Source organism: Chionomys nivalis, chromosome 16 (assembly GCF_950005125.1).
Source record: "Chionomys nivalis chromosome 16, mChiNiv1.1, whole genome shotgun sequence".
Classification (NCBI taxonomy): domain Eukaryota; kingdom Metazoa; phylum Chordata; class Mammalia; order Rodentia; family Cricetidae; genus Chionomys; species Chionomys nivalis.
In genome coordinates, this window is record NC_080101.1 from 65,800,169 (window position 1) to 65,813,117 (window position 12,949).

The following is a 12,949-nucleotide window of genomic DNA, read 5'->3' on the forward strand; positions in this document are numbered from 1 at the left end:
TGCGGGACATGCGCTCAGCCGAGGCTGAAGTCCTGGCATCTGGTCCTGATTCTGCTACTGACCTTGCATGTTACCACTTCTCAAATTCAGATCAAATTCACTTCCCCCTAAATGATGGTGTTTTCCGATCCCTCCTAACAGGATGCCAGGATGCTCAAATAAAGAGGTCTAGGAACTAGGAAAGGACATTTCCAAATACTGCTTTAAATACAAATTGAAAGACAATTATTGTGTAGCATTTTAATTCACAAATTTTATTTGTGAGAAACAACTTCCAACCAAGGATAAGCATCAGCATGAATAAAAACAGTAAATTGTTCCAAGACTCATTTTATTCAACTTCCATCTAAACAGACTTTCATTTAACCTGAAAAAGATAGAATATTAAATAAGTTATTTGTCATACAAAATTTTCTGAAGTCCACAGCTCTTACTCCACTACCAAAACCTACTCAAAATAAACAAAATTGCTTTTCTTCACAGTATTTGAACTAAAAATTGTTACTTTATTTAAGATGAGGTTTTAGTGGGATTGTAGGAAATCATCTCAAAAATATTGGTTGGATATTGAATGTTCTCATTTTTAGAGAAAAACATTAAATTTGAAAGTAATACAAGATCCTAGAAGTAAGCATTTCTAGTATATGCCAAATTGTATATCTTACACTCATTAAAAAAAATGAAAGTTCACTCTTCTTTTTCCTAAAATACCAACTTTCTCTTTTCCCTATTTTCTTTTTTCTCCCCTCCCAATGCAGTACCATTTATCACTGATAGTCTTCTAAGTGAACATGGAGGATGCAAATTTTTGAAGATAGGATAACATTTATTTTTAGAGACTACTAGATATATTGGTGGTTGTCATGGATATTTCCAGCAGACACTCGTACTGGAAACCTGTAACCAGTCACAACTGGGGAGAAAAGGGGTCTAAGAGAATGTGGGACATTAAAAGCTCTTCAAAGACAACTCGGGTCCATCTCTTAGCCTGCTCTACAGTCTCTGGTACTCCAAGGGTTTGGTTAAAGGTTATACAGTCAGGTAGCTTACACCGTTCTCATCACAGCTTACACACTCAGAAGGCCCACCAGAGTAAAATCAACAGGAGTAGCTCTTAAGCCTGAAATAATGGAAGCTCTTCTAAGGCAGCTGCCCCTCCATTCCAAGGGACTAGCTATAGGGCTAGATCAATGAGATCAATTGAGAGAGTCAATGACTTCTTATCATGCACCAGCATTCCCCTTGAAAAAGGTCTTGCCAGTGTGCCAGTGTGCAGCTGACCAGGCTCCTAGGTTGTAACTGGACTTGTTCTAAGCAACACCAATTCCTACAGGAATGCATTTGGAGGGATGCCGATCGCCCTTCTCACCACGGAATTCTTTCTTAATTGCAAATAGGGCTCCTAGTGTTTTTTTTTACTTTTTTGGTAAATAACACAACACATGATTTTCCATTTTTTTATTATGTTTTATTACTAGAATTAGCTTTTCTATCTTAACAGAACAAAGTTTATAATCTCTAATCACTAGGCTATCAATCTTCTTGCAGCACTTACACCTTGAGAAGCATTTAGTTTTCCCTACTAGTCCACTGAGTCGTCAAAGATGGAAGTCGCTTGTTGGCTTAAAGATGAGTAGTAAGGAATCTTTCAATTGGACAAGAAAAAGCACAGAGTGAATTTTTATAAAAACGGGGAATTATAGAATCATTGCTACAGATGATTACGTGACACTCGTAGCAAGAAGTTGGTGTTTTCTCTGATTTTACTTAATATTAAGAAAAATTTTGGTGACTCTGAACTTGTTTGATTAGCATTTCTGTTTAAAAAACAATACTCAACATTAAGAGATAGTAATTGCCCTTGATCCTTAATACTGTCCATATTTTAGTAATTAATGAGAGTTAAATATACATCCTCTGCATATATATGAGGTTGATTTGGGGAATCACACACACTAGCATAATTGTATCCTGGGAAAATTATAGCTGGTAACCAGCTGATACTGATTCTTATTATAGAATGGCTGTTATGATGTTGGTGGTAGCCATAGTAACAATAGTGGTGGCAGTAAAATAAATGATTTGTTACTATATTGTGCCCAATTTATGAGAAATGATTTAATCAATTCTTCATTTCATTAAAATACCATCAAGATGTCTATAGTATTTTTACTTTATTATTTAAATCACAACTAACAATATTTTTAAAAACTTATTTTAATTGTTATAATGTCAAATAGTCCAAAATTAGCCAACTACAACAACATGTATTTATAAATATACATATGACAGAAGAGACTTTCCCTCCTTTTGAGTTTGAAATGAAAGTGAACTCTTGAGAACTCATCAGGAGCTTTCCCCTGAATAGTTGTTGGCCTTTAGCGTAACAAAAATGAATGAGTGAGTCTAACAGTCTCATTGAATATGACATATCTATGTTTTCTGTATGTCTTGTGTAGCTGTTGTTAAAGATGCACATTCAACAAAACTCATTTAATCAAGTTCTTTATCCCATAGGTAGCCTGAGAGCATTTTCTGAATCTGTTGCCCTGTATATAACTAGACCTCTGATAACACAGCAGCTGTTGAACTAACCCCATCCTCTGGAAGTCAGCATGTGGTTGTGATTCTCATTCAACTGTGTCTGTGTCTGTGTTCAGTGATGTGCTCAGGTGCTCCTGTACTGACCAATGTGTGTGCTAATATCTTACCAACACGTCTCTTTCAAAAGGTGTTTCTTGTCTAAGAAAAGTTTAAAGCCTAATAAAATTTGTTTCCAATAAAACATGAAGTAGTTGGAGATGTGTCCCATTTCTGACCATGTGTTGCATGCTTTCTTGGTGATTTGCTAATCTTTTTATTATTTCTTTGTCTACCTAACACTCTGAAAAAAATTTAATGATCAAATGCAAATTCTTGGGCTATTGATTGTATAAACTGACTTGAAAATACATGAGAACTGTGTAGAACAAAATGCTTTTAAATCTATCTTGAGTATCACTCTATGTAAAAACATGTATTGGTTTTGTGATCGTACACAAGTTGTATCTTGATAATTTATGAAAACTGTGCTGTATAAAGGCTGTTGTATCAGCCTTATTAATAAATATTGAAAATATCAGTTTAACTTCTTGTGTTTATGAACAAGTTTTTCATTCCAGACAAAAATATATTTATACATTGTCATGTGGAGGCAAAGCTTAGAATCTACTACCTTATGAAAACCAAAACAAGTAAACAAGAGAAAAGACAGTGGATATAGACACTAGCTTTTGAATAAAGATGATTAAAAAAAGAAAAAAGGATTCCTTTTGACACTTATTATTTCCTCGGTGAAATGGGTATGAAGTCACCTGCTCAGAAAGCAGTGGGAGCTGATACTGGTTATCTCTCAGGAGAAGGATTTAAAATAGTTCTCAAGGAGAGTGGGAGAACATATTGACTGAAGGATAAAAAAGCTGGAAAATTCCTGAGCCTGAACATGAAGTTTACATGTGCAAGCAGAAAAAAATAATCATAAACTCTAATTATGGCAGACCTTATCAGATCCATTAAACAACAGCAGTAACAGGTGTGCATGCATACAGCATGCATAATGGGATGATTTGTAACTGATGAGCATACATTAAAAAAACAAGTAGGGAAGCTAAGGAAAATGAACTGGAGATAAAATCATTGCATAATTAAAGGAGGGAGTAGACTCCACCAAGTCTGGAAATTTTCCTGTGTCCCTGCAGCAAGCCCAGCTCAGACATTGACTAGAGTTTGCCCACTGAGCTAAAAAAGGAAGAATTGCAGCTGGCAGAACAGTGAAAGCAGTGAAGGCAGCGGATATCCAAGCTAATCGCTCAAGAAAATTTAATAGCGGTAGAAGCTGGAAAGAGAGGTCTATGAGGATTTAGAATCTGATCAAATAAACTCCAAAAACTCTGGTCTGGTGGAATAATTGTATTACAGTAAAGTAACCAACATGTCTCAACAGGGTCTATATTTGGTCTTATTTCATCTATCAATAAAAATTGTTGCAAATAAAATATGTGCAGAAATATTTAGTAATTTTATACTTTATATTTTTGAAAACCAAGAAATTCTCATTTTTTCATTGTACTCAGAATTACACCTGACCATTTGAACATAAACAATTACAACAGTAATAATTGACTATTAGCAAAACTGACCAACTTCCTTTCATTTTCTATGCAAATCCTTACCACGTTCTGGGAAAGTCCAGGGTGATCAGATGGATTCCTGTTCTGGTGAGGGGAGTGTCTGCTGTAGTGGGAGTCTTTATTCTGTTGAGCTGGGAAATTTAATTCTTTAATTGAAGAAACTGTTAATATCAACTGATGGGCATCTTTAAGTGATTTGAGAACTCCCTCTAAAGAGCCCAGTCCTGTCTGCTGTGGGTATTTAGAAGAAAGCCACACACTATTGCGTTACTTCCAAATACTGGTAGCTAAAATTTGTTGACAGCTGCCTACAATACTGAACATGGTTACCCTCCCTCTGACCCTGCTGGCTCTTACTTGTACTTCTGCAGCAGCCTCTTAAGGGCATTGCTGTTGTGCTGCTCTCAAACACAGTTGTCTCTTCTGCCCACAATATGGAAAGCACACTGGCCATACCATGCTCAGCATAAAGGTCTTCAGTAGTTTCTGTTGCCAAAGCCAAAACAGGAGATGTGACACAAAGCCTGAACTCAGCTCTCCTTTCTTCCATTGGCCTGTTGGGATCCAGGCTGTTGACCTCACCTCTTGTCTTGCTGTTGGGATCCAGGCTGTTGACTGTCACCTCTTGTCTTGCTGTTGGGATTCAGGCTGTTGACTGTCACCTCTTGTCTTGCTGTTGGGATCCAGGCTATTGATCTCACCTCTTCTCTTGCTGTGGGGATTTGGTTGTTGAACCTACGCCTTCTCTTGCCCTATGTGCTTCTCTTGCTGGCTTCTCTTCTGCAGCAGCTATGAAAGTAAGGTTTGATCTCCAGCATCTTCATGAGTCACTCACAGCTTGAAAATTTTTAGTGCTGTGATATTGTGGTTAGTTGTTTTTACTTGTTTTGTTTGTTCGTTTGTTTATTTTCTACAAAACACCCAAACCTTTGTATACCCCATGTCTCCTGCCTTAACCTCTCCTCACACAATCTTTCCTTTTACTCATCTGTCCAGGGACTTCTCCTCTGTCCCTCCAATATTATCTCATTTTCTGCATCATGAAATGCATCCTATAACCAGATGTTCTTCCTGGGTCTTTCCACCCTGTTATTATTACAACTAATCAGAACCCTGAGCTTGGTTTATCACATAGGCTTATAGTCAAAGAGTACTCTATTTCTCATTTGGACACTACACATTTCCTTAGTTATGCTTGTGATCAGGTGATTAATGCGAGATTATAAATTTCACAAGTGCAAAAGTCCATATATACTTTCATAACACAATTAGACTATTGTAGATAAAATAAATTAAGTATTAATTGTTTGAGTACTGTTTAAGTACTTTTATTTTTATTTTATTTATTTATTTATTAAAGATTTCTGCCTCCTCCCCGTCACCGCCTCCCATTTCCCTCCCCCTCCCCCGATCAAGTCCCCCTCCCTCGTCAGCCCAAAGAGCAATCAGGGTTCCCTGCCCTGTGGGAAGACCAAGGACCACCCACCTCCATCCAGGTCTAGTAAGGTGAGCATCCAAACTGCCTAGGCTCCCACAAAGCCAGTACGTGCAGTAGGATCAAAAACCCATTGCCATTGTTCTTGAGTTCTCAGTAGTCCTCATTGTCCGCTAAGTTCAGGGAGTCCGGTTTTATCCCATGCCTTTTCAGACCAGGGCCAGCTGGCCTTGGTGAGTTCTCCATAGAAATTCCACATTGTCTCAGTGTGTGGGTGCACCCCTTACAGTCCTGAGTTCCTTGGTCGTGCTCTCTCTCCTTTTGCTCCTGATTTGGACCTTGAGATTTCAGTCCAGTGTTTAAGTACTTTTTGAAGTAGAGAATTTTTGTGTGTCTACATCTAGAAGAAAAGCAAACACTGTTTAGAAAGTTTGGATGCCCTAATTTGTTCTAAAATAAAATAACTTAAAGTATGTTTTTATTCAAATGAAACAAGTTTATACAATGAAAAATAAAGATGTTAATAAAAAGAGAGATAGGAAGGAAGTCAAAAGAAGAAACAAAAAGAAGACTTAAAATAATTAAAGGAGCTAAAGAAAACACTCCCTTCTCTCATCTCCCAGAAATAATGTAGTTCTGGTATCTCCATGCCAAAATGCATTTTTTGCAATTTGGAGAAAGATGTCTGAAGTTACCTTACACAAAGAGTAAGGCATTTCCTAGAGATTGACTCTTTACAGAGACTAGGTCAGAGACAGTCAAAGGGCAGACAGAGGGACTGGCAAGATGGCTCAGCCAGGAAATGTGCTTGGTTGTTGCCTGAGTTCAATCTACAAATCCTTGCAAATAGAAGCGAAAGGGGTAAAATTATTAACCCATTTATTCTCTGATTGGTGAGTTCTCCTTATATTTTAAGGGATTAAATATGGAGTGAAGGGACAGATGTAAAAACTTGTAAATTTCCAGAATGCAGTGTTAAATATGAGCTAGTTTCAATTAAAAGAAAGCAGGAACATAATCAGGTCTTTGTTCATGATCAAATAATACCAGAAATATGGCAAGACCACTATATTCATGTTTGTCATGCCAGAACTGGCAAGTCAATGACAGGGTGGCTAATGTCATCTGACCACATTATCCTGTCTTTGTCGCTGTTGAGTGGCTACTCCATCCTGAGGGCTTCCTATTAGATCTTGTGATCAACATGTTCCCTGTCTGATCCCGTCCCCCTTGTCCTTTCTGTTCAACACCTTCTTTTTTCTGGTCATTCAGTTTCCTTCTTCTTGGTCTTCTGTCAGCTCTTAACATTAGCAAATGTCCAGAAATGAGCCTGACCTTCCCCCTAAGTCCACGACTCCTTTCACGGAGTGTGTCACCGGGTTCTCCGCTTTATAACTTCACTCATCAGGAAGATTTTCTTTCTTCAGTGATTATCTTTGCTAGCAACTCCTTTCAACATGAAATCACATCATGAGACCACTTAGCTATAATCAAGCTTGGGATTTCTTTTCTCCCTTCAGTGTGTCAAAGGAATCCACGTGAGAAGATGACACGGGTCTGAACCACCTGTATCTTCCCAAGTGCTAGGCTGCAGGTATGCACACCCCTTCCAGGCTTGGACTTGACCCAAAGTGTACAACCTGGTATTTGTGATGAACTTCTAACTTTATGACATTGAGAGTCTAGGAGAACTCAGCTTATTAGGGGTTGCTCCAGACAAAATTTCACTTTGTGCCTCATGATTGAGTATTCCATTTGTGCCATGGTCTCAGGCCAGAAGTCATTCTTACGTGGAGCATCCTTCTCCACTGAGGGTGTCATGATCTTGCTCCAAAATCCCAATTCACTCACTGGAATTCACCATTATGGATGAATGGAACTTAAGTTCCATCTTCTGCCACTACTGCCATTTGTGATTGAGAGCCTGGCAGATTAAGGAGTCAAACAGCAGAGCTGTCTGAACCTTTTCATGAACCCCTGCCAAACCATTTTCTACTCTAATCTCAGGGAGAGCTAGCAGTGTTCTGTACATTGGATCTGAAGTCCAGCCATTGTCTACATTATCTGTGTACTTCAACAAGACCCTCAACAGCTCCACCAGGAACTGTCCTTCCTTCCCTGAGACAGGGCTTGGGAAATATATCAATTTATCTTATTTGTCAGTAAATATCTCAAGTAGTTCTAAACAATAGACCCCTGAAACCTTGACAGAAGCTATAGTTCTCTGAAGTGTGTGTTTGAAACTGCACAAAACTACTAAGGAATTGGATGATCCGTGATTCACATCAGTAAATGCCATTGAGAATCAAAATTAAATCAACACAATAATCTCTGTATAGATGGCTTGAATCAATTTAGAATACTCAGTAGTGAATAGTTAAAAGCTACTTGTTGTGGGTTATTCATTTACACTGTGTGAAGATGTTTTTCTCTGTGATTGGCCATTAGCCAGGCAGGAAGAGGTGAGGCAGGACTTCTGTGGACAGAGAGGAATCAGAGAGGAAAAAAAATGGAGGAAGAAAACAGAGTCACTGGCCACATGAAGAGGAAGCAGGATGAACAGTGCAGAATAAAGGTAACAAAGCCACTTAAAAGAACAGATAAAAAGATATGTGTTAGTTTATAATAAGATCTAGTTAGTAACAAGCCTAAGCTAAGGCTAAGCTTTCATAATAAATAAGTCTCTGTGTCATTTTTTTGAAAGTTGGCAGTCCAAAGAAAAGTCCATTTGTAGCTAATAATAGTACAGTCCTCAGGAGAATCCATGAGTAAGTATCACCATCAATTCTATATAAATGTATTGTTCTGATCTGAATTTTGCATGTGCATTTGCAAATCTAATGCATGCAGAGCATTTTCCTAAAGCTTCACTGGTGATCTCTGTATGCTGTGAATATGTTTTATTACCACTGGTTAATAAAGAAGCTGCTTTGGGACTATTACAGGGCAGAATGGAACAAGATGGGAATTCCAAGCAGAGATAGAGGAGAAAATAAGGCAGAGTCAGAGAGATGCCACGTAGCCACCAAAGGAAACATGTAGCCAGGGAACCTTATTGGCAAACCACAAGCCTCATGATAAAATATAAAATAATGGAAAAGGGTTAATTTAAGGTATAAGAGCTAGCAAGCAATACATTTAAGTGATTGGCCAAGCATGTTGTAATTAATATGGTTTCTGTGCGATTATTTCGGGTCTGGTGTCCAGGAACAAACAAGCAGCCTCTGACTACAATATACATGGAAAAAAATTCACCAGGTCAGGAGGAATAAGGTAAAAAATGTACACCTACTTTTAGTTTTTGAGAACCCTCTAGTGATGGGCACACTTGACTGCCAAGTCGATCGGATCTAGAATCACATGGGAAGGAGCCCTCCAGGCATGCTTTCTGGAGATGGTCTCAATTGCGATGATTCATGTTGAAAGACCCATATGAATTCTGGGCAGGGCCATTCTATGTGCAGGGATCCTGAACCATGCAGAATGCAGACATTGATCTGAGCCCTAGCATGCATTCATGGCTCTCTGTGTCTTGAGACGAGATGCAATGTGACACCAGTGTCCTGATCATGCCACCAGGCCTCCCCTGGTTCTGTCGTGTCATCCTTGCCGTGATGGAATACAGCCCTCTCGAACTGTAAGCCAAAATAAACTCTTTCTCCCTTAAGTTTTCTTTTATGAGGTTGCTTTGTCACAGTAGTGAGAAGACACCTTCATACTGACTTTCGCAGTGGCTGCAGCAGTTTATGATACCCAACTGATGGAGGAGTTATTTTCATTTAATAAAAAAACTGCCTTGGCCCATTTATAGGCCAGCCCTTAGGTGGGTGGAGTAAACCGACAGAATGCTGGGAGAAAGAAGCCGAGTAAGGAGTCGCCATGATTCTCCCACTCCAGACAGATGCAGGTTAAGATCTTTCCTGGTAAGCCAGCTCGTGGTACTACACAGAATATTAGAAATGGGTTAGATCAATATGTAAGAGCTAGCCAATAAGAGGCTGGAGCTAATGGGCCAGGCAGTGATTAAAAGAATACAGTTTCCATGTAATTATTTCGGGGCATAAGCTAGCCATGCGGGCGGCCGGGTGCCGGAGACGCAGCCCTGCCGCTCGTATTACAACAGCCATGAGTAGGTGGTCCTTTGCTACCATCCTCCCCAGCCTTTGGTGCCGTTTTCCTTCTTAATGACAGCCACCCTGACTGGGATCATATGGAAGGATTCTCAATGCAGTTTTGTCATCAAGGAAAGGCAAGAATTTCTAAAAACATAAAAAGGTGGGGGATGGGTAATTAGAGTAACAATTGATGACTATAGATGTTCCCCAGCAAAGTCTCTAAGAAACGAGACACCAGGGATCTCAGAGAAATAAAGTGTTTCCAACAGTCCAGTGAAGCAGACTTCGTGGCATTGACAGAGATCATGGAGTTTCATCAAATAGGACTCCACAGCTGCCATCCTGGAAGGGTCCAGAACTTTCTACTTGGCTTTTTTCCCCTTGTTTTTATTTTTGTTTTATTTTTTAAATTCAGTTATTTATTTTACATTCCAGTTGCAGTTTCTCCCCCACCATCTCTCTTTTGGAAAAGGCAGGTCTCTCATGAGTATCAACAAAACATTGCATATCAAGTTACAGGAAGACTAAGCACCTCCCCATGTTTAAAGACTGGGCAAGGCAGACTTGTATGAGGAGTAGGGTCCCAAAAGCCAGTAAACAAGTCAGAAAAAAACCAGTTCCCATTGTTAGGAGACCTACAAGAGGACCAAGCTACTAAACTGTAACATATATGTAAAGTGCCCAGGTCAGTCCCATGAAGGCTGCCTGATTGTTGTTTCAGTCTCTGTGAGCCCCTATGAGCTCGGGTAGTTGATCCTGTGAGTTTCTAGATCTGGTCTAGCCTCTGGTAAAGTTGAAGTCTTTTGAAGTTGTAGACCAGAATATCAAGCCCAGGGAAGGCGGTGCAGTCTGGGGTTGTGGGGAAGGCTGAAAGGGGTTAAGAAGCTGTAGACCAGGGTATTCTATTCTGCTTTTAATGGAGTTCTATTGCTCTAAACAGGCCTGAGGAGGCCTGTTCCTAGAACACCTGCTCTTCCCCTGCAGGTGGCCAGGGCTCATCTATAAAATTTCAGAGGTGCCTTGTGAGGGCACTCATATTTGACTTTGGCTCTTTTTACTTGTCCTCAATTCATTAGCCCTATCTCTACAAGTAAGCAATTCAACGAGGTGGTAAAGTCATCTCTGCTGTTTTACAGGCACTCTTCACCCTGTGTCTTTCAAATGCTTTACTAAGAACTCCCACAGGGATGCCCTTGGCCATGAAGACTGTTCCAAAGTGTCCATTCCAGACTTCTCAGCAGTTGCCCTGGGTTCTCAGGCCGGTACCCTTCATGCCTCACATTCTCCAGGGTAAATAGCGAGCGATCTAGCCCTTGAACACCACTGTGCCACCCACACACTTCTTTGGCCTCCACCGCTGTGTTGTGAGTGGCAGATGAGAATTCCTGGTCTGTTCTTCTTCCTTGTGTGTCCATGGCCGGAGCATTCCCAGCTCCAGTAGCGGTGAGCTGTGTCATCTGACACAGCCCTGTGACTTCCTTTTCGTAGAGGTGCGTGAGTGTCTGAACGCACCGAGTCTTCAGTCAGTGAGGATCCTGCTACCAGAGAAGGTGCCCTGAGTGTATGCTCTTCATCTCTTCTGTGAAGAGACCTTTCTGGTGGGTCTATTTACGTTAGTTTGTTCGTTTCCCCTAAATGACTAAAGCGGCAAATTCAAACTTCATCATGACGTTGACTTCTCTTTATTTATTTATTTACCATTTCCTATATCCATGATGGAAAAGTTCTACACTTAAGGTATTTTAAATTTTACTCGTACAGATGACTACCCTATGTAACCATTAACAAGGACCTCCTGCAAGACATACTGGTATGATAGTGTGATACAAACTACAGGAAGGAAGCTAACCCGGGGCCAATGGGAGCTGAGTTGCTAGTGCTTCTCCCAAACATGATGGCTAGGTTTGGGTTCAGATTCCTAGAGCTGGAATTCCAATCCCAACTCTGGCCTGGGCTGGTGACTAAAATGCCTCAGGCAAACAGCTTTTGGGTTTTTTGTTTTGTTTTGTTTTTTTAATTTGTGTCCCCAAAGTTGGGCACCAAAAGCATGATTATTAAAACTCAGAGACAAAAATTGGGGTTCAATATGAAGATTCAAAAAGCAAAGCAGCCAGCCTCTGGCTTTTACTTCTACCTCAGTCTGAAATGGTGATCCTGCCTTCAAGAATCTCAGAATGAGATTGTGTCTGAGAGCTGTCTCCTCCTGTCTTATAATCCTCTCTAGTTCTGGGATTAAAGGCATGCACCACCCGGTTTCTATGGCAAGCTAGTGTGGCTACTGGGATTGAAAGTGTGTGTTACCACTGCTTGGTCTGCAAGGCTCACCAGTAGGGCTGTTTTACTCTCTGATCTTCAAGCAAACTTTATTTATTAAAATACAAATGAAATGCCACTACACATGGATGATCCAAGTATTCACAGATACTTGTAGAAATATATACATCATTACCAGGACATCCCTTGTCAAGAGAGCAATGCCTCTGGGTCGGTAAAAGACATCAAACTGAACCAGTCTGGAGACAGTTTGAAAAAACATATTTATAAAGATTGTCTCTGACCTCCACATGTGCTCTCAGACACACAGACACGCGCGCGCGTGCGAGAGAGAGAGACAGAGAGAGAGAGAGAATACTAAAAAATTATTATCAATCAGTTACCATGTGCAAAACCAGTATTGTGATTTATATTGTGCTATACATACCCGACTTCTAATTTTATGATAAGCTTATAACATAAAATTTCCGGAGATTTTTGAATGTTTGACTTATTTTTAATTAAATTTTTTAATTAAAATAACATTTCTTCCTTTCTCCTTCTCAACACTTGTTTCATCTCAAATTCATGGCCTCTTTTACTTTAGTTATTATTATTACATATGTATAAACAAAATATATAAATACACCCTGTTTTGTCTATTTGGTGTCTCTCCCTCTCTCCCCCCCCTCTCTCTCTCTCACACACACACACACAACCATACACACACACACACCACACACACACACATGCACATACACATGCACACATTGTGTTAGGCTTCTCTAAAGTAACTGAATGTATAGAATGAGACATATAAATAAAAAGGTGATTTATTGGAATGTTTTATAAGCTACAGTCCAGCTAATCCAACTGCAGCTGGCTGTGAATGGAAGGTCCAAAACTCCAGTTGTTGCTCGGTCCACAAGGCTAGATGTTTCAGATGGTCTTCAGTATACACTGGGTCCCCAAGGAGT